Source organism: Ovis aries, chromosome 17, assembly GCF_016772045.2.
Source record: "Ovis aries strain OAR_USU_Benz2616 breed Rambouillet chromosome 17, ARS-UI_Ramb_v3.0, whole genome shotgun sequence".
NCBI classification, from domain to species: Eukaryota; Metazoa; Chordata; class Mammalia; order Artiodactyla; family Bovidae; genus Ovis; species Ovis aries.
This window is the reverse complement of record NC_056070.1, coordinates 50366331-50389332: the sequence shown is the minus strand read 5'-3', so window position 1 is coordinate 50389332 and position 23002 is coordinate 50366331. Positions and strand designations below refer to the sequence as shown.

At 40.9% G+C, this 23002-nt stretch overlaps 1 protein-coding gene across 1 annotated transcript in view; it reads left to right on the top strand.

Annotated features, from left to right (window-relative positions):
• The window catches only part of TMEM132B (transmembrane protein 132B), a 403125-nt gene that overhangs the window by 338610 nt on the left and 41513 nt on the right, over positions 1–23002 (top strand).

Sequence of the window (23002 nt, the reverse complement as noted above, 5' to 3'; positions counted from 1 at the left end):
GGTGATTGGGCTGCAGGGGGACAGTTCAGCTGGGGTGGTTTCAGGGGGTACCTCTGGGCCACATGTCCCATCCTTCTCCTGGGACCGGCCTAGCTCTGCTCTGTTCACGGCCACAGTGGACACACAGGAAGGCAAGCAGAGCCGTAAAGAAATAGTGCCGTTTGCCACAACATGCATGGGCTTAGAGATTATCATACTAAATGAAGCAAACCAGACAAAAGACAAACACCATAAGATATCGCTTCTATGTGCAGCCTAAAATATGATGCAAATGAGCTTAATGAGCTTAATGAGCTTATGACGCAAATGAGCTTACAGAACAGAAATGGACTCACAGTCTTCAAAAACACATTTGTGGTTGGAAAAGGGGAGGAGCGATGGGGAGGGATAGATGGGAGTTTGGGATTAGCAGATGCAAATTGGTATATAGAGGATGGATAAAAAACTAGGTCCTACTGTGTAGCACAGGGAGCTATATTCAATATCCTGTGATAAAGAATAGTGGAGAAGAATATGAAAAAAATGTATATATGCAAGACTGAACCACTTTGCTGTACAGCAGAAATTAACACTACGTTGTAAATCAACTATATTTCAATAAAATCAATAATAAAATAGAGGACAAGCAGAAATAAATGCAGTGCCTTGCAGCCTGGGCTGAGAACTGGAACACGGTTTCTTCTGCCTCCTTGCCACAAAAGGACAAATGATTTTCTTTTCTGCCTCTCGCTCTAGTCTCCTACATGCGAAGGAGAAATAACCTCTCAATTTCTCATGAATTCCTCTCAGTAATAGCTCCTGTCACTTTGCATTATCTATGTATACTCAAGCTCATTTAAAACACCATCTGATAAAATAACCTGTATAATTTTCTTCACAGATGACTATGAGCAAAAAAATAACGATTCCTTTATTAGATCATGGTACTCTATTTGATGCGGGCTCTAAGCTCCCGATGAAAATGTTGAATAGCTTCAACTTCCCACAGAAATGGAAATGAAGAGAAGAATACAGTCTGGGTTAAAGCCAGTGACTGGAACTCTGGAGGTTCAGTGGTCTCCTGGGAGGACTGGATTTTTTTTCTCAGCAGAGATGGAGAGAGGGATCATTTAGACCGAGATTTGATAAGGGGAAATGTGGCCCCACCTTTTGTCTGGCTCCTTTTAAAAAAAGTTATTTATTTTATTCGGCTGTGCTAGACCTTAGTAGTGACATGTGGGATCTTTGATCTTCATTGTGGCATCCAAGAGTTTTAGTTAAAGCATGTAAACTCTTAGTTGCGGCATATGGGATCTAGTTCCCTGACCAGGGATCAAACCCGGGCCCCTTGCATTGGGAGCTCAGAGTCTTAGCCACTAGACCACCAGGAAAGTCCTTGGCTCCTTTTTTAAAAAATACTTCATGTTGTCAGTGTATTTCTGAGCTCTAGTCCCAAGAGAGCAGGGCCCCTGAGACTCCTGCTGTGATGTAATCTCATTGTAAGAAAACGAAAAGTAACACGTCCAAAACCCACCTCATCACGCTCCCAGACCCTTCCTTGTGCTTGTAGAGACCCCACCAGATGGGCCTCCTTCCTTTTTCTCAGCTTCCTTTTCTTGAAATGGCACTACTTTATTTCTCTATAAGGGTCTCTGTATCTGTTTCTTGGACAATGGTTTAACCTCAGATTATAGATAAGCTTCTGGATCAGTGGCTTTGTTGCTTCATTTCATTTCATGCTATTTGAAATCCTTTTCTGTGGTTTTAGAGTCTGAAATGTATCAGTCGATGGAAATAACTGAATTTCCTGGGATGTGATGGGCACACTCTTCTGTGAGAGGTTGGGAGAGGGGCATGTGGTGATCCAAGCTGCAGAGAGGATTCAGGCTCCACTCCTGCGAAATGGCTTCCCAGCCTGAGCACGCTCAGGACTGCAAGTAAGGTTGTCCAGGTTGCATACTGCTCAAGGGCATGGCCACACCCATGTCATCCACACCCCAGACATTGCAGAGTTGGGAATTAAGTAGGGCAGTTGTATAGCAGGTGGCAGTAAAGTGCCTCGCTCTAACAAAATCGGTACATTATCATAATTTTCTGAGGGATGGATGAGGTACCATGTTTTAATTTGCATCAAGCTCTCTGTGGATTAACAATAGCTTTTCTGCAGTGAATGTTTCTTAGGGAACGTATTATTTCCTGCAATTATCCAGACTCATCATTCATTCAACACTTGTTTCTCAGTTGTGTCCAATTCTTTGTGACTGAATGGACTGTAGCCTACCAGGCTCCTCTGTCCATGGGGATTCTCCAGGCAAGAATACTGGAGTGGATTGCCATGCCTTTCTCCAGGGGATCTTCCCAAGCCAGGGATTGAACCCAGGTCTCCTGCATTGAGACAGATTCTTTACCAGCTAAGCTACCAGGGAAGCCTGTCTTACCAAATATTAAATGAACATCTATTATATATCAGCCCCAGGGCAAGGCCTGTGGGATGCAATGAAGAGTGAAAGGAGCAAAAAGTGTCATCCTTCCATCCTAACCAGGATGTCACTTGTGAAACAACCAAGGACATACTTGGTTATGTGATCACAGTTGCGGCAGGTGCTGTAACGGGCAAGTCTAGGGTGTTGTTACAAGAGCGTGTAATGGATGGGGGTGAGCAGATCTGCTGAGGGCCCGGAGAAGGCTCTGAAGGTTGATGAGGACGTGGTGGCAGATGAAGTTGGACAGTGTGGGGGAGGGGAGGGTCTGTAGAAGGAAAGGTGAGGGCTGAAGGCTTCCTAGAGACACATCCCAACAAGTAAGGTGAGTGTACATAGGGCATGAGCAGCATGTTAAATAAAACCGAATAGCATAAGGAGAAAATGATTTCCTTTCGATTCTCTTTCAACCTTTGATTAGGTCAAGAACCGAGTCTCACTTGGATTCTACTATTTTTTAACAATTCTTTAGGAACTTGCTCAGCTTTACTAGGAAAACAGTGAGTCTGTTGCCAAAGCCCTGGACAGGCAACGGTATCCAAATGTCGTTTAATAAGAGTGCTCTGTTTTAATTACAGGTAGCCCTGTTTTCATGGTGGTGCCAGACCACGTCAGTGACCCAGCAGACTGAAAGCGTTCAAAGCGATCTTACTAATCAACGGCAGAAATTGTGTTTGTTTTGTGACCTTTAAAAAGTTTTGTCAGAACATTAAAAACACTCTCATTGTTGATTAGAAAGTATATAAGGAAATGAAAAAAGACAGTAAAAGTAATATTGGTTTGGTACATTGGTAATTTAAAACAGTAGCAACATTGAGAAAGTGTTTTATTTCTTTGTAGAAAACTTTTCAAGAGCAGTTTGAGCAGCGTTTATCTTCTCATTGTTTGACTTAGGATTTGAAGAGAGCATCTTTTCCATGCTTTGACAGATTGTCACACTCATTAGGCCTTGAATCAGCTTCTCACATTTTATCCTTCGCACTTTCAATGTTGTGAAAGATCTCTGAGATTTCTTTAACGTGGTGTTGGTTGGCTGGTGTCATTTCCTCTGTGGCATCTTTGATCTCTGTCTTACAACTACTTTTTTCATTTATGTTGATATTCACCTTTATTAAGCTCCTCTAACTGCATAGCTCTAGTTTCTTGACTCTGACAGTGTCAACATTGCCCGCATCACCCAGGTATTCTATGATTCCATCCACATTTTATTTTCATTTTACTTTGAGCATCAGTGCTTTTCATTTCTATGTTGTACTTTGATCTCCATTGACCCATCCCACCTTTTGATGATCCATTTTGGCAGGGGGTCTTATCCCTGAGAGACGAGGAAACAGCACACTTTCACACTGTCTGGGTATGAACTGAATCACAGATGCACAGTTATCAGTCACCAACAGACTGTGAAGTAATTGATGTAATTGGTCACTCATCATGGTATCCATCTGTTTGTTTATGTAGTGATTTGTGAGCTGAAGAGCTGGCAAATTTAAAGAGCTGGTTAGAAGTTTGTAGTTGGTACATTTACTCGGGTGAATAGAGGAGATCTTGGTAACTGAAAAATGAACCGTGTTTTAGGGGAGATTCAGGTTATTTGACTAAACTGTGGTAACTGCCATCTGTGTATAATGGAAATTTGCAAAGTGAGGACTAGCTGTTTTCTAGGTTTGCGGTACAGCGGGTATACAATATTATATAAGTTTCAGGAGTACAACATAGCAGTTCACAATTTTAAAGGTTATACTCCAGCTCTGAATATTTAGTTTTGTTTCTTTTTACCTGTGGCATGTAATGCTGACCCTTTCCATTTATGTTACAAAAACGTCTTTTTAAAAAATTCCATGATATCACTTATATTTGGAATCTAAAGTATGACAAATGAACTAATCTACAAAACAGAAACGAATTCATAGGCGTAGAAAACAGACTTGTGGGGAAGGGAGGTGAGGGTGGGATGGACATAGAGTTTGGGATTAGCAGATGCAAACTGTTACATGTAGGATGGATAAAACACAAGGTCCTACTGTATAGCACAAGGAACTGTATTCAGTAGCCTGTGATTAACCACAATGGAAAAATATGAAAAAGAATATATGTATATATATATGAATTGCTTTGCTGTACACCAGAAACTAACACAACATTGGTTGTAAATCAACTATACTTCAATAAAATAAATATAAAAAAAGAAAACACCTTTAAAAAATATGATTAAGTAAAAATCCTGTAAAATGTGAATTGAGTCACAGAAATATTGACTATAGCATATGCTGATAGCAAACATTTAAGGGCTATGCATGAAGGACCATAGTTTGGGGGATGCTGCTTGGATACCAGTGGCTGAACACAGGCGTGGTTGTGGTCCCTAAGGCAATGTCTCAAGGAATACAGATGACTTTCTCTACTCTCTTCCCCAAATACCACCTATGGGGCTGTCCTGGGTGAATCTAGATACTGGTTCCTAGTGTTCCTTCCTACAAATGACAAGATATAAGAATAAAGCTACAAAGAAACATGGAATTATTCTATGCATATTTCTTTATAATATCATGATTTATCCTTAGGCCAATTTATAGAGACCCCAAACATTTTTCCTTCTTAATAATAATTTTTCCTGCATAATATTTCATAGGATGGGCATCATTTATTTAATCAATCTTCTTTTGTTAGACATTTAGGTTGTTTTCCTTTCCTTCCACTCCCCTCTCCTTTTCTCTCTCTCCTTCTCTTTCCTTCTTCCTTCCTTCCATTCTTTCTTGCCTTACATTTTGGCACTGCAAGCAGTAGTGCAACAAATAACTTTTTACAGATCCTTATTACTGGGATTGCTGAATCAAAGAACCATGGATTGTTAATTATAAATGATATTTCCAGGCTCATATCCCCATCAGCAGCGTATGAAAGGGTCTGTTGTGTCTCTTCTTTGCCAACACCATATATTTTCATTCTTGACAATGTTGGCAACATGATTGGGGTGTGGAAGAGTTAATTTCTTAGGTATCTAGCAAGTTCAGTATTCCGTGGTTTCCTCACTGGAAAATTCAGATGTCTACATGTCAAAATGGGGTTGATTGTTTACCATTACAGAAAGTTTCTTTCCTTTGAAAAAGGATTTGGGCTTTGTTCCTTAAAAAGCCATTGTTTTGATGTTGTCAAATGTTTGTCAACACATGCTTTGAAGCATTTAACTTAAGTGTCTGTGAAGAAAAAAGGAGTGCTTGAGAAGATAATTGTGAAGATATAAGACACTGAGTTGAATTGTTATCCATCTCAGTCTTTTTGGATGAGCGGAGTCATTCCTGTTACAATTCGGAACTTCCCCTTTGAGCAATTCCATGGACAAAGTCTCGGGAAGGAGGCGTGATAGTCAATTTCACTATGACAGAAAGATGCATGCGGCAGTTGAGGAAAATAAGCATTTGAGATCCCTATCTGCAACCTTTATCTATATCATCCTGCTGAGGTTATGGAGCCCACTCTTCATATTTGGAATCCTCTTTATTTTAAAGCCTGTAGGCACTCAGTAACAAAGCTTCAAAATACATAAAGCAAAAACTTTTATAACTGAGAGGATAAATAAATAAATCTACAATTATAGTTGGAGGTTTTAACCCTTCTCCCTCAGTAATTGCTAGAACCAGTAGGCAGACATTCAGTAAATGGGATCTTGAGAAAATAAATCATTTATCCAGGTCCATTCAGGAAGTGAAAGGTCCAGGATTCTAGATCAAGAAAGAGGGATAGTATTCTACCACAGTATTCTCTTAACTACAGTGCTACACTGCAAATATACCCATTCCCTTACTGAAATAAGTAATTACAAAAGTGCCCCAGTAGAAATATCACCCCAGAAGAGAAGGCATAGGTTTCTGTTCTTTGAAGATTTCATAACCAGTTCTGAGACCTACGGCAGGCCAGGTGCCCTCTTCGAGATTCAGTTTCCTCCTCTGTATGATGGAAATGGTCCTAACTTCCCTGCTTACCTCCCAGGGAAGCTGTGAATCTCTTGACGTAAAGGTGGTGTGAATGGCATGGGTGCTATGGAGGTGAAGTCACAATTACTTTCAGGGGAGGGAAATGTCAAGTGTAATTAGGGGAAAAAATTGATTAGAGCCCACTGTGTGGTAACCCCAGGGCTCTGTTATGCATGAGAGTGTTGGTTTGGTCTCTAATTGAGACTGATGTCCTAAGTGAGGATCCCTCTCTTAATTAGGCAGTAACTGTATTTAGACCAGTACTGACTACATTTTTTCAGAGTCTACCTGCAAATGATAAGAGAGAGCATGTGGTTGGCTCCATTTGTGAGAAGCCACTGAAAAGGACTTCATTTCCTGCCACCTTCTTACACACAACACAAGGAAGTCAGTCTCAATTCAGAGGCATGAAATGAAGTTTACAACACAGTCTGTAAAGGCTTTGGATCAGCCAGGAGACTACTGTTTACTAGTTATAGAAGCCTGATATGATTGGACCAGCCAGGGATCATGTGCCAGTCCTTGAGCCAATGGTTGGGGCAGGAGAAATGCCAGCTGCTGATTGGCTGTAGACCTGGGTCCCAGGATGCATTTCTGGAAGGAGAGGTCCATCAGCCCTGTGGGAAGAACAGAAGCTGAGAGGAGTCAATGGTCAAGTTCCTAGGATGGAAGAGAATCAGAGCTCACTTGGGGACCAGTGCTATTGCATGGCCAGTGTCCCTCTTCTTGAAATAATAAGTCACTCTGTTCTGTCTCTCTTTGGGGTTTCAATGGCACTTCAAAAATAATTTCTAAAATCCATTATGACATATCAATGTAGGAATTAGATTACCTCTGGGCTTCAGTGAACATTGCATGTTCTAAATTACTGGGTTCAGTAACTATCTCTTTGCTTAAGTCATGCTTCACCCACCTTCCCAATATCAAAAACAGCTCCTTAATTGAAGTGTCAAGTAAAGGCATGGATTTTTTTCCTTTGTCTAGTAATAGGATAAGCCCAAGTCTAATACTGAAAACTGCTTGTCTAGGGAACCCCTTTCGAAAGGAATTGAGAAGAATTTATATGTGCAAGCAAGTCTGAAGGAAATTGCTCCCTTTTGAACAACTAAACAACAAAACAAACAAAAATTCATAACTATGCTTATTTTTCTTTTCTGAAGGAGACAGGCAGAGCCACCAGCCACTTCATCATTCACATTGTGTGATCACTTTCTGCTCATGCATAACCTTAGCACGGTGTCATACAACAGCATCTCAGAACTTCCATCCGCTTAGACCTTGTGTCCCAGCCAGTGGAGTGTGTGCATTGACGTCATTGGTGTGGAAAGCAGCTTTCTTTCTTTTTACGTTTATCTAGTAGGTGTTATCGGATCTTAGTTGTGGCACATGAGATGTTTGTTGCCTCACGCGGGATCTTTAATTGCTGCACACCAGATTCTCTAGTTGTGGTGCTTGGCCTCAGTGGTTGTGACACGTGGGCCTAGTTGCCCTGCAGCATATGAAATCTTAGTTCCCTGATCAGGGATTGAACCTGAGTTCCCTGCACCACACAGTGGAAAGTAGTTTTCTGGGGACAGCTGAGTTAATACTGCTTCTCTGTCTTAGAAATGTCCCAGCATTGTTTTCTGATTCTTTGAAAGCAAAAATGAAACTTTTTGATCTTCTAGGGTGTGTATACTGAATATGATAATTCCTGCTTAGAGGTAAGGGGGTGTAGGTAATAGACAATTGCTTGTTTTGCAATTTGAATTTATTATGAAAGTGGGGAAAAAACCCACCCTACTGGTTTTCCCAAAGTAGTAAGGGATTTGTTTGTTCAAGAATGAGAAAGTTTGAGCTTTTCTCAACACAGGTGAGGGCCAGAGTTTTGTCACTGTTTTCCTTGTAACATAAAGGTTGGGGTCGGTCACCTTATTTTCTACACTCAACAGTGCAACCAGAGACAAGCCAGGTAGTGGATTGAACAGTATCTCCCAAAAAGATATGTCTAGGTTCTGACCCCCTCCCCATACCTGTTATTGTGACCTTATTTGGAAATAGGGTTTTTGCGTATGTAATTAAGCCAAGCATCTCAAGAAGAGATGATCTTGGCCAGTAAATTCAGAAAGAAATGTCCTTATGGGGGAAAAAGAGCAAGATTTAAGGCACACAGATTCAGAGAAGAAACACAGAATGGATGGCCTGTGAAGATGGAGGCAGAGATTAGAGTGATGCTACCACAAGCCAAGGGGTGCCTAGAGCTGCCCAGAACTGGAGGAGGTAAGAGTCCTGCCCTAGGGACTTGGAGGGAGTGTAGCCCCGCCAAAATGTTGAGTTCAGACTTCTGATTGACAGGTCTGTGAGAGAATTACTTTCTGCTATTTTAAGTTATCAGGTTTGTTGTAATCTGTTATGGCAGCACTAGAAAACAAATACGAGCCCAGTAGATGGTCTTAAAGATTCAGGCAAAGAGACGAGGCAGCTGGATTTGATATAACGCAACCAGGAAAGCAAAAATAGGTTTGCAGTCAGCAGTTCCATTAATTTCAGTCCTGGGGCACTAATTCGTAAATGCTGGGGCAACACTTCAGAGTGACTTTGAATTTTAATATAGGAGGCTGCTTGTTTTACATGTTAATCTTAATACATTTACATAGGGAAAGATGGTGAATAATTTATCAAATAGATTGAAAGAATGGCTTCTATCCTGACATCACACATTTCCTTTTGTCAGGTTCAATGTGGAAAATACAGAGAATAGGGTGTAATTTTCATTGAGTTCTTTCAGCCTTTAGAAATTCTAAAATGCTTTGAGGGAAAAAAATGTAGGTTTTGGGGTCATGTTTGCCTATGATGACATGGGGCTTCTCTTCTTTACAGACAGAGTTCATGAAATTTTCTTAGATGAGTTCTTCCAAAGTGAGTTTTCATTCTTGATAGGAGGACTCAGGGTTAAAGTGCCTATAAAACTATTCAGATTTTGTCTTTCCAAGGAGGTGACTTTCTGCTTTACACTTCCTCCAAGTCATCCTGTGTAGACTAGAGTTCCAGTAAATACTAAATAAATCGGTATTTATTAAGTTTGTTCAAACATCTATAATGACTTCAGGCTGATGCCAGACTCTGCACGTTCAAAACACACACACACAAGCACATCCAAGAGACAGGCATGTGAACTAGGAAACTGTGCATGAGGAGGCATTTATAAGGCACTATTGGGACATATTTGAGGAAACAGTTAATTTTTATAGGAAACTGTCATCTGGGGGGCTTTGCATAGAAGAAAACTCCTCATTGTTATTCAGTCACTAAGTCAGTCTGACTCTTTGCAGCCCCATGGACTGTATGTAGCACATCAGGCATCCCTGTCCTTCACTATCTCCTGGAGTTTGCTCAAACTCATGTCCATTGTGTCAGTGATGCCATCCAAGTATCTCATCCTCTTTCAACCTCTTCTCCTCCTGCCTTCAATCTTCCCCAGCATCAGGGTCTTTTCCAATGAGTTGGCTCTTCATATTAGGTGGACAAATTATTGGAGCTTCAGCTTCAGCATCAGTCATTCCAGTGAATATTCAGGATTTTTCTGGAGAGTCTTCTCCAGCATCAAGGGAATGCATTTATAAGGCACTATTGGGACTAGTTTGAGGAATCAGCTTTTTTTTTCACAGGGGACTGTTGCCTGGGGAGGCTTTGCATAGGAGACAACTCTTTGGTAGGGTATTGAAGGAAGAATGAAATTTCTCCATGAAAAAAAAAAATGAGATGGAAGTAATAAAACCAATGACTAGGCTTCACTGAGCAGCTACCAAGGGCCAGGCAGTGTTCCAAGAGTTTTAAATGTGTTACATTAATTAAGCCTCATGGCTACTTCCTGAGGCATAGGTAGTTATTGACCACCTTTTACAGATAAGGAAACTGAGTCTGAGTGAGTTTCAGTGATTTTCCCAAGGGACATAGGTCAGATAGGGAGCAGGGGGTCTGGCTCCCCAGCCTAGCTTGGAACCATTATGCCACACTGGGTAGAAGGGGGAAATGTGGGAAAAGGGGAAGTTGGTAACCCCGTGTGTGAGTTGTTAAGAGAGTGTATGAGTTTTATCCACCCAAGGACAGTATGTGACACGTGACCGGCTGCTGCAGTGTGGGGACCTGGACCTTGGACTTTGGTTCTTTCATACAACAGGGTCAGCAGTGGACTGACCATTGGAAAATGGACCCAGATGAATCCTTTCTCATTCCTTCCCTTTTCTTCTAACAATTGTTTATTGCATAAAAATAAATACCAGGGATGCAGCAATGAGCAATCAGAAAATGAAATCTAGTTTTTTTGCTATGCTTTCTGAGGGATAAAGTGCATGTTCAGTAAAACTCATTTCATAATTTGATAGGTTTTAGGAGTGACTAGGTCACCACCATCACAATGAAGACATGGGACATTTCCATCAGCCCCCAGCACTCCTTCTTGTCTCTCTGTAACCAGTTTTCTCCCTACCACATCTTTGGTGACTGCTGGTCTACCTTCTATCACTATAATTTTGCCTTTTGTTTTCCCCCAGAGTTTTAAGTTAGTAGAGTTTACAGTATACATGACTTCTTTTATTGTTTTGCAGTTCATCCACGTTTTCACGTGTATCAGTGGTTTGTTGCCAAATATTATTCCATCATATGGCTATGCCACAATCTGTTTATCCATTCCCCACTTAATGGATATGTGACTTGTTTCTGGCTCTTATGAATAAATCTATGTTGCTGTAGGGTATAAGTTTTCATTTACCTTGGGTAAGCACTCAATAGTCATTCCATTGTCTTTTAACTTTAATATTTTCTGTGTATAATCCTCCCACCCCATATTCATAACTCCATCATTTTCACAATTTCTGAGTCTTTTGTTTTGATTGATTTTCCTCCTGGTTACCTGATACATCTTTAAAAATTTCTTTTGTTTGAGTTTTGGCTGCACTGGGTCTTCATTGCTGCACATGGGCTTTCTCTGGTTGCAGTGAGCGGGCGCTCCTCTTGGTTGCTGTGTGCAGGCTTCTCATTGTGGTGGCTTCCCTTGTGGAGCACAGACTCAGGTGCAGGGGCTTCAGCAGCTGCAGCTTGTGGGCTCTAGAGGGCAGACTCAGTAGTTGTGGTACATGCGCACGTGCAGTCTTCCTGAGCCAGGGATCAAAGCTGTGTCCCCTGCACTGGTGGATGGAATCTTATCCACTGCCCCACCAGGGAAGTCCTACTTGATACCTTTTGATTTCCTTTCATCCATGGTGACTTTTACCTTGTTGAGTGCTGGGTCTTGCTACATTCCTTTAAATGGTGCTGACTTTGTTCTGGCATGTGGTTAAGTTTCCTTCTTTTAGAAAAATAAATAACTTGGGAAACATGGCTCTATTTTTTTAAATACTGTTTATTTATTTATTCTTGACTGTGCTGGCTCTTTGTTGCTGTGCGAACGTTTCTCTAGTTGTGGTGCACTGGTTTTTCATTGCAATAGCCTCTCTTGTTTTGGAGCACGGGCTCTAGAGCATGTGGGCTCAGTAGTTGTGGCTCCTGGGCTCTAGAGCACAGGCTCAATAGTTGTGGTGCACAGGCCTAGTTGCTCTAAGGCGTGTGGGATCTTCCTGGATTAGGGATTGAACCCATGTCTTCTGCATTGACAGGTGGGTTCTTTACCACTGAGCCACCAGGGAAACCCAGTTAAGTTTCTTGCATATACATTTGATTCATTTGAGGCTGCCTTTAAGCTTTGTTAGGGAAAGTGAAGAGCACCCTTTACTTGGGTGCTTTAGCCCTGCTATCTTGCTTGACCCTTCTGAGCATTCTGTCCAGTGCCTCATACTGCAAGCTCTCCAGTCTGGCTGGTGGGGACGTGGACTCTTTTCAGCTCCATGTGAGTTCTAAAATTGTTCAGTTTACTGCTTTCTGAAATTTTCTCCTTGCCCTTGCATGCACAGACGAGTACAATCAGCCTTCTATATTTGCAGGTTCCATTTCCCTGGATTCAACCAACCTCGAATGGAAAATATTTGAAAAAAAATTCCAAAAATTTTCAGAAAGCAAAACTTGAATTTGCTGCACATCAGCAACTGTTTACATAGCACTTACATTGTATTGAGTATTATAAGTAATCTAGAGATGATTTAACGTCCATGAGAAGATGTTGATAGGCAAAGACTCTGCTATTTTATATGAGACTTGAGCATCCACAAATTTTGGTACCCTGGGGAGGGAAGATGCTGGAACCAGTCCCCTGTGGATCCTAAGGATGATGTAGTGAGTCAGAGACCCCCCAGGGGCCCCCCTGCAGATCTCAAGGATTCTTTCTCTGTACAGCAGCCCCTTCTCTCTGATAACCTGCCTCACAAATTCTAGTGGCTTCAACCTCTCTGAACTCTAATTTCTGTTTTCTCAGCTCAATGAAACTGTAGAGTTTTATTTGAATTTATCTCCCTATGATAATCAAGAGACTCACCTTATTTTTTTTAAAGAAAATTTCTGCCCACTTTCTAATTGACAGCTGTTTTATGTGTTTTATCTGATTTTCTAGTTTCAGCAGATGGAGCAATTCTGAGTCATAAGTGGAAACAGAAGCCCAGGAATTAAGCTTTAATGAATGAGCTTGGTCATAAGCAAGTAAAAGAGTTTAAAAATTTCCAGTTTGTGGTACTTTCTATAAAATAAAATAATATGTGGAACTAGCGTGGGGGAGAGAAGAGTCAAAAAAGACCCTCCCTCTTAGTGTTAGTGAGACAGGACATGTGAAGCGCTCAGCATTCTACTGACATGGGGTGTTTTATGATTTTCATATTGCTGTGATTCTATTTTTGTGGTTCATCTTAAAATTTATTTATGTGTTTACTTATTTTTATTTTTAATTAATGTATGTATATATATTTTGTTAGTTCAGATGTACAACACAGTGATTCGGTTTACATATATGTAAACAGATTTTTTTTGCCTTATAGGTCTCTCCCTGTTCTATATATTGGATCCTTGTTGTTGATATTATTCTTACTAAGCAAATAACACAGTGGATAAGGGTGCAGACTCGAGAGTGAAGCTTTCTGGGGTTTAGTAGTATAATCTCTATAGTATAATGAGATGCTTACTCTATTAGTCAAAACTGTAGGAATAGAAATTCGAGTGTCTTTTTTGGTGCCTCTGCATTTTGATCTGTAAAATGGAGATGGGAGTTCCTTTTCACAGATTTGCTCTGTGAATTAAACAAGCAGAAATATGTAAGGTACACATGTTACCAAGTCCAAGCTCATACTGCTCACCATATGACAGGTCAATAAGTGGAGAGATGAGTTGTTGGGGCAAAGCATAGAGACTGTATTCACAAAGTCCGCAGAAGATGTGAATGAGAGTCCCGAAGAACCAAATTCCCCGAGTTAAAATTCAGACTTCTATTATACTAAAAAGGGAGGAGGTGTGGTTGGTCTTCGCAGATTTCTTGGTGTCAGAATCTTCTGGAGTGTTTGTTTTGGGCCATACCATGAAGTATGTGGGATCTTAGTTCCCTGATTAGGGATTGAACCCATGCCCCCTGCATTGGGAGTATGGAATCATAACCACTAGACTACCAGGAAAGCCCCAGCACAAAGCTTTACTTCGGGAACAGTTTTTCTCACTGGTGCCATCAGATCTGGTTTCAGTTTTAATTGAATAGATGTCATTTACTTGCTGAGTCTCTGGCAAGTGGAAGTTGTGTTAAATTTTAACGTAGCTCGAGTTAGATGAGAAGGTCTCCCCCGCCCAATGCCCCAGACAACAAAGAAACACTATTTACACGTTACAGTTATAATTAAGGAAGTGCTAATAGTTAAGTAGAGGAATGAATGGGAGAAAACACATGTAATTACTATTCAGTGTTGGAGCCAAGAGATGTGAGTAGACAGGACCCACCTGAATTGGGGGAAACACAGGAAGCAGGAAAGCCTGAGGATGGGACTGAGCCTCTTGCCTGTCCCCCTGCCTGCCTCTCGCATTATCTGTAGGGCTGTCTCTGTGTCTCCAAGCTGCGTGTGTGCTGCCGCACCCGTCTGGCTGGCTTTTTTCAGACTTAGGTGTTTTCTTTGTCTTCTCTCTCTCTCTCTCTCTCTCTCTCTCTCTCTCTCTCTCTTACTCTCTGTTTTGCTCTGCTCCAAAGCTGTGTATTCTCTCTTTGACTCTCACATCTTTGGAAGGTTTCAGCTACATTTGTGATCTTACAGCACCCCAGGCAGTGCAGGGGGTCACAGGAAGAAAAGAAACCTGCTCCCCATCCCATGGAGTTTAGTCTCTTCCTGGCTTTCTCAGTCCCCATTCCTTGTAGAACCTCCCTCCTTACACGAAGATGTAGGGATTCCCCCACTGATATCCTGTTGTGTCAGACCTGGAGATGAACATGACTATGAGACCCGCTGCACGAACCATCTTCCCTGTATGTGACCCCTGATCATGTACATTAAGTAGCATTTTCCACATCATGCTCTTGGCTGCCTGGTGTAATGAGGTTGCCCTGGCCATTGGGTGATGCCTTCCAAAGGCATCCTTCCAAATAGTTTTGGCCTCTTCCCTCAAAGCTCCCACCCAGGAGATGCCTGGAGAGTGTTTTCACAGATACACATTTTATTGACCCTCTCTGAGTGCTATCCCGTTTGAGATAACTATCCTCGTGTTATTCAGGGATTCACGAAGAGCTGGGTTTTGAAATAGCTTACTGCTTTGTGGATAATAAATAGTCAGAATCCAAAAATAGCCATCAAGAGGGGAAGAACAGGGTTGATTTCAGAGTTTTATGATACAACAGTGGGACTGAAAACCATCCTTTCAGTTGGAGCCAACATCTTGCTTGTCTCTGAGCGAAGTTTACACCTGTCTTGCTGTTTTAAGTGTCAGTAGTTGAGGAGTCTGAACACAGAATAGGGTCAGACACCTGTTTAGAGACTGGTATCCCTGTGCCAGGGACCAGAGGATGCAAGAGTGTGACTCAGAACCTTACAAGCTGGGGGAGAGGCTGGAATGGAACATACCTGAAGCCACACATGGTCACTGCCTGGGGCTTTGGGGCTACTTGGCTGCTTCTACTCAAATGTAATCTTCACATTTGTATAACATCTTTTGATAAGTTTTAAAATCAAAGCCTTTACAAATCGATCTTATATCCTTAAAGCTTTTGAGTGGGGCCAAAAAAATGGATTGTTAGCTCTATCCTACAGGTGAGGGGCTGGGAGGAGAGCTGACAAGGTAGCCTGGGCAGCGGGCTTTGGTTCACATCCCCAGCTGGGTTGCTCAGCAGAAGAGTGATTCTGGCCAAATTGAGGAACGCTTTCCAATAGTCATATATGGATGTGAGAGTTGGACTATAAAGATAGCTGAGCACTGAAGAACTGATGCTTTTGAACTGTGGTGCTGGAGAAGACTCTTGAGAGTCCCTTGGACTGCAAGGAGATCCAACCAGTCTATCCTAAAGGAAATCAGTCCTAAGTATTCATTAGAAGGACTGATGCTGAAACAAAGTCCGATACTTTGGCCACCTGATGCGAAGAGCTGACTCATTGGAAAAGACCCTGATGGTGGGAAAGATTGAGGGCAGGAGGAGAAGGGGACGACAGAGGATGAGATGGCTGAATGGCATCACCAACTCAATGGACATGAGTTTGAGTAAATTCCAAGAGTTGGTGATGGACAGAGAAGCCTGGTGTGCTGCAGTCCGTGGGGTCACAAAGAGCTGGACACGACTGAGCGACTGAACTGAACTGAACTTCAAGCTTTCGTTTCCCTGTTTGTAAAATGAGAATGAAAATAGTAATCCTTCCATAGGGATATTTGAGGATTAAATGAGATTAGTAAGAGCAGTTAATACTTATCAAATATTTATGATGTGCCAGATACTACTCTGTACTGCTGTTTTGTTATTAGATGTTAATTCATATTATACTATGTTTATTGTAATTATGCATTATTATTTAGATAATGCATGTAAATCATTTATCACAGTGCTGGACACTTGGATCTAAGTATTTAAGGAAACTAATTGTCATAAATTGTGTTCATTAGGTACTTACCATATCTTCTATCTTTATTCACTGATTGTTTTTATTGTTGGCTCTTTTGGCTTTTCATATTATTTAAAACTTTCCCAGGGACTTCCCTGGTGGTCCAGTCCTTGCAAATCTGCCTTCCAATGCAGGGGACGAGGATTCAATCCCTGTTCAGAGAACTAAGATCCTACTTGCCACAACTAAGACCCAAAGCAGCCAAAAAAAAAAAAAAAAAAAAGATATTAAAAAACTTTCCTGTGAGTCTGAATAAATGCATTTTCCAAATTCTCTCACCAAAATTCCCCAAATATTAACATTTTCTTTACACAAACACACATTATTACTGTTTTCATGAAATGTTTGAGAGTTGTACACATGTTGATCCTTCATCTGTACACACTTCAGTGTGAATTTTCCCCAGACCCTTAATAAATGGAGTGAAATGATCAAAATCAGGAAATTAATATTGATACTAAGCATTATGTGTCCCCAGACCTTATGCAAATTTCACCGATTGTCCCACCAACACTTATTAAAGTAAAATAAACGTATTTTTTTTCTGTTTGAGGATCTGGTCTAGGATCACATATACCTTTGTTGTGTCTCTTATTCTCCTTTAATATGGAAGTTTCTCAGTCTTTGTCTTTCAGGCTGTGATACACTTGAAATATACAGGCCAGCTATTTTGTAGAATGTCCATAATTTGGATTTGTCTGCTGTTTCTTCATTATTAGAGTCACTTTTTTTTATGGAGAGAAGAACACTTCAGGAAATGTTGCTTCCTCTTCAGGACATATGATGTCTCTTTATCTCATTAGTGGTGATGTTATCTTTGATCACATGGATAATGTGATTTATCTAACTTTCGGGACCACAGAGTTACTGTTTTTTTCTTTGAAATGAATAAGTCTCTTGCACAGAGGTACTTTTACACTCTACAAATATCCTCTCTCTTATCATACTTTTAATCATCAGTAGCATCAATAGTGATTCCTACAATGATGGTATATTCTAATTTCATCATTTTTTGTTGGAATTTTACCCTATGGATGATGTTTTCTTTCTTCTTTGTTTGTTTATATCAGTATGGATTCAATAGCTTATTACATATTACATTTAATATATAGTTATATTATTATGATTAGCGATTACAATTATTTGTAGTGTTATAAAATTGTTCCAGGTTGGCCGCTGGAGGCCTTTCAAGCTGTCTCCCTGGGTCCTTTGATATTTGTTTTGATCACTTTATTACCTTCTGGGTGGACAATATATTTTAGGCTCATTGTCTGGGTACTTTCTGACTCTCAGTCCTAGAATCACCCATTTCTCTAAGGAGCTGTTTCCTTTCTTGAAGAATGGTGTTTAGAACTAAAATCTGGGTTCAGTTCAGTGGCTCAGTCATGTCTGACTCTTTGCGACCCCATGAATTGCAGCACACCAGGCCTCCCTGTCCATCATTAACTCCTGGAGTCCGCCCAAGCCCATGTCCATCAAATGGGATGATTTGGGAGAATGCCATTCTAACATGTATACTATCATGTGAATTGAATCGCCAGTCTATGTCTGACGCAGGATGCAGCATGCTTGGGGCTGGTGCATGGGGATGACCCAGAAAGATGTTATGGGGAGGGAGGTGGGAGGGGGTTCATGTTTGGGAATGCATGTAAGAATTAAAGATTTTAAAATTTAAAAAAAATAAATAAATAAAATAAAATGTTAAAAAAAAAAAAAATTGGTGATGCCATCCAACCGTCTCATCCTCTGTTGTCCCCTTCTCCTCCTGCCCTCAATCTTTGCCAGCATCAGGGTATTTTCCAATGAGTCAGCTCTTTGCATGAGGTGCCCAAAGTATTGGAGTTTCAGCTTCAACATCAGTCCTTCCAATGAACACCCAGGGCTGATCTCCTTTAGGATGGACTGGTTGGATCTCCTTGCAGTCCAAGGGACTCTCAAGAGTCTTCTCCAACACCACAGTTCAAAAGCATCAATTCTTCTGCGCTCAGCTTTCTTTATAGTCCAACTCTCACATCCATACATGGCCACTGGAAAAACCATAGCCTTAACTAGACAGACCTTTGTTGACAAAGTAACGTCTCTGCTTTTCAATATGCTATCTAGGTTGGTTATAACTTTCCTTCCAAGGAGTAAGCGTCTTAATTTCTGGCTGCAATCACCATCTGCAGTGAGTTTGGAGCCCCCAAAAATAAAGTCTGACACTGTTTCCACTGTTTCCCCATCTATTTGCCATGAGGTGATGGGACCAGATGCCATGGTCTTCGTTTTCTGAATGTTGAGCTTTAAGCCAACTTTTTCACTCTCCTCTTTCACTTTCATCAAGAGGCTTTTTAGTTCTTCTTCACTTTCTGCCATAAGGGTGGTGTCATCTGCATATCTGAGGTGATTGCTATTTCTCCCGGAAATCTTGATTCTAGCTTGTGCTTCCTCCAACCCAGCATTTCTCATGATGTACTCTGCATATAAGTTAAATAAGCAGGGTGACAATATACAGCCTTGATGTACTCCTTTTCCTCTTTGGAACCAGTCTGTTGTTCCATGTCCAGTTCTAACTGTTGCTTCCTGACCTGCATACAGGTTTCTCAAGAGGCAGGTCAGGTGGTCTGGTATTCCCATCTCTCTCAGAATTTTCCACAGTTTATTGTGATCCACATAGTCAAAGGCTTTGGCATGTCAATAAAGCAGAAATAGATGTTTTTCTGGAACTCTCTTGCTTTTTCCATGATCCAGCAGATGTTGGCAATTTGATCTCTCATTCTTCTGCCTTTTCTAAAACCACTTGAACATAAGGGAGTTCATGGTTCATGTATTGCTGAAGCCTGGCTTGGAGAATTTTAAGCATCACTTTACCAGGTGTGCTGATTGTTAAGCCATCATTGTCTGTATCTAAGTTCTCTCAGCGAATGGAACTAGAAAAACCATATACATACACATACCTACATTTACACACATAGAAACATACCTATACCTGCATTCCCCCAGGAGTTCATGCTGGTGTTTCTAATTCCAACTCTTGACCACACAGTTCATTCTTCTTTCCATTTTTAAACTCAGCTTCTCTAGCAATGAGAAACTTGGCTCTCATTATCCAACATACATTATTTGCTCCATCCTAGAGTATGCTAAAGTAGTTTTGGAATTGCTAAACCATACTGCTGTGGAAAACAAACCTAACTAGAATTCAGTATGTGTTTACAGTTATTTTTATCTTTAGTCTGAGAGTATATAGTCAGAATAATGTGCTGAAAAGTTATATACAACTCCTAGATTTTCATAGCTGAAAACAGTGGAGTTCTAATTTATTCTTAAAAAATAGTGAGATGAGAAGCTTTCAGAAAGCATTGGATGTTTTCGTAAGCCCATCAACTTTTTCTTGAGATTTACACAAAAGTTTTGTTTCAATATGTATATATGTGTCGGGGGAGTGTGTAATTTCCTTGGTTCTGTCTCATCACAATAAAAATTTGAAGTGATGGACCAGCATTAAAGCCCTCGGACAGGCCGTGTTGCAGCTCTTGGGCAGATCAGTTTTACAGCTCTGTTTGCAGCTCAGTTTTATTTAGAAAATACAGGAAAATACATCCTCGAGGCATGAGGGCATGCCGACCCAAAGGACACAAAGGGAAGAGAGAGACCCCCGGCCTTTTGGCTCCTCTTCTTATGTTTTTTCCCCTCCCCCGGGCCTGCCCTGTGTAGACTGGGCTAACCAGGGGTGCTGTATGTTCTACCTGAGGTCCTCACTCAGGTCCTTGGACCTTCCTTTGTTCTATTTTCGCAGGCTTTTCCCTTCCTTGTCTTTTAGCCACTGCCATTCTGGACTCCTTTTTCCTATTCTAACCACCTAACATATGGATAAAAGAATTTTTTCATTGAATTATGATTGATTTACAATATTATGTTAGTTTCAGATGTTTAGCACAGCGATTCAATTATACATATATATTTTCGGATTTTTTCAGGTTATTGTAATACAAGGTCTTGAACATATGTGACATCTTATGGTATTTGTCTTTCTCTTTCTGACCTCACTATGTATGACAATCTCTGTATCCGTCTATGTTGCTGCCACCCTTCCCTAGGTTTGTTATAGTTGTTGTTGTGTGTAGTAGTTGTGGTAGTAGTTGTTGAGTGACTTTTGTGAACAAATTCTGTAAAGTTTTTATTCTTTGTTGCCTGTGGCCCCTGAATTCTTTGTTTGGTTAGCTTGGTGGCCAGCCAATGATTGGGCAGAGATTTCCTTAGGCATCTGGAATCAAAGTATCACGATCTTTACCAAGGGCCTCTTTTTAAAAAATTTTATTTGTTTTTTGATTTTTGGTCACACTGCATGGCATATGGGATCTAAATTTCCTAGCAGGAATTGATCTTGCCCCCCGCTGCACTGGAAGGCAGAGTCTTAACCACTGGACCACCAGGGAAATCCCACAAGGGTCTCTTTGAATGTGTTGGGACACACTTTAAATCCTCGGTCAGGCATTAGACAGCTCTGCCTTAGCTTTCACTTCCTGCTTCTCTATAGTGTCAAAATCAACCAGGGGCACAAGCTGAGAGCCTTCTCAGGTCTTCCTGGGCATGCACACAGCCCTGTGTGTAAGCGTGGTCTTATAGATTCCCCAGAATATGTGTTAGCATGTCAGAGCCCCTCTGGCAATTCTATTCCTCATCTTTTCTTATTAAACTTTTTGATGAATCTATTGTTTGTCACAACTGTTACCACTGCTTCAGGCAGCTAGCTATGAAATTAACTAATTGCCTGTAATTGCTTTAAACAAATACCTTTAGTAAAAAGCTCTTCACAGGGAATGAACTTGGAGTCAAGTCAGATACAAAAAGCTTTGCAAATGAAATTTTCTAGGAAATACCAGACAAGTCGGGTAATGGCAATGCTTTGAGAATGAAGTTTTGAAAGATCTCTGTCCCTGATCTGCTCTCTTCCGTGGTTTTCAGATAGTGGTATTTTTCTGTGAAAGTGGGCTGTCATTTTTCAAAGCAACTACTGAGCTGGACAGTAGGGAATGGGAGTAAATCAAGTTAAAATGCCACAAAACCCTGTTTTTACCAAGATTCAGCCATTTTTCTTGAATAAATGCTCTCTTGGCTGCACAAGCCTTTGTTTTATTCCTAGAGTTCTGAAAAAGTGGATTTTTACTCTTTTGGCCAATTTTAAAATTTCTTTCACAGAGGACTTTTCACATGTCCTTACTTTGCCATTTTTATAGATGCCACACTAATGTGCCACGTTAATGGAAACTTATCTTCATAAAGGAATATAAATATGCTCTCAAGACATAAAACCTAGAGCTGGCACCAATGGGAACAGAATGAAAGAGTTGCATTTTGATAGATGGTGAATTTTTAGCAATCTCTGGCACCAGGGGATGATTTAAATGTAATATCTAACAAGACAAATTGCTTTCTCATTGTGCCAGAGGCAGGTAGAAACTGCCTTTGGGGTTTTTGAAAGGCTGTTTCTTGGTGGACACTGGAAAACATGGTTGCAAACATCTCAGCCACACATGAGAAAGCTAAAGAAGGAAATGCAGTTGCAAATGTATTTGAAATAAAAGCAACAAGCTCTGAAGATTGGTTGTGATTTGTTATGAAACATAAAGTCACCTACCTTGAGACTCAGTTTGGGAAAATTATTATAGTGTCTTTAAAGGATATGAGCTTCTTCAGGGTAGAGATTGATATTTATTTTTGTCTTTTCTCTTTCCCTAGAGCCCAACATGGTGTCTAATCTCTTGTGTATTAGTCAAGACTTTCAGTTGCAAGTGATAAAAGCCCAATTAAAACTGGCTTAAATAAAGCAGTTTATTTTGTATCTCTAAATTTCCAAAGATGACAGACACAGATGTAGCCGGATTCAGGAACCCAGAAATCTTTCCCAGGAATCTGTTTCTTTTCCTTTCTGTTGTCACTGATTTCATTTGCGTTTCAATCTTGAATCAGTCTCTGTGGACATGGGGCTAGAATACCCTGATGGACCACATTTGGTTCATCTGCTCATTTGTGAAGCCTGATTTAATGGCCTGGGTCAGCACCATCCAAGTCACAGTCATTGATAGGAGAGCGGGACCCTTGGGGAGTTCACAGCTTAATAAGTAGCCACAGATTAAAACGTAAACACAAAATAAATATACAGTGACAGCTGTGGTTATTACCTTGCAGGACAGACTAGATGCTATGACGGATGATAATACAGTGCTAACTCACATTGTAGCAGGCAGAAAAGCCCCGTTTCTCCAAAGAAGCGGACATATATGCTGAGATCTGAAGGGTGGAAGCAACAGTGAGGTGTGTTTGGGGTTGGAGAGCTCTGCGTATGTAAGGGCAGAAGGCATGAATGGGGTTTACTCTTGGAAGAACAGAAAAGACTTCTGTGAGGCTTGACTGTGATGACGGACAGCAGGAAGGGGGCAAGAGGGAGCTAGGGAGGTAGACGAGGGTCAGGTCCCTACACATTCGTGAGTTTGGACTTCATCTTAAGAACCCTAGGATGCTTTCAAAGAGTTTTAATCTAGGAGAGAAATAATCTGAATTCTATTAAAACATT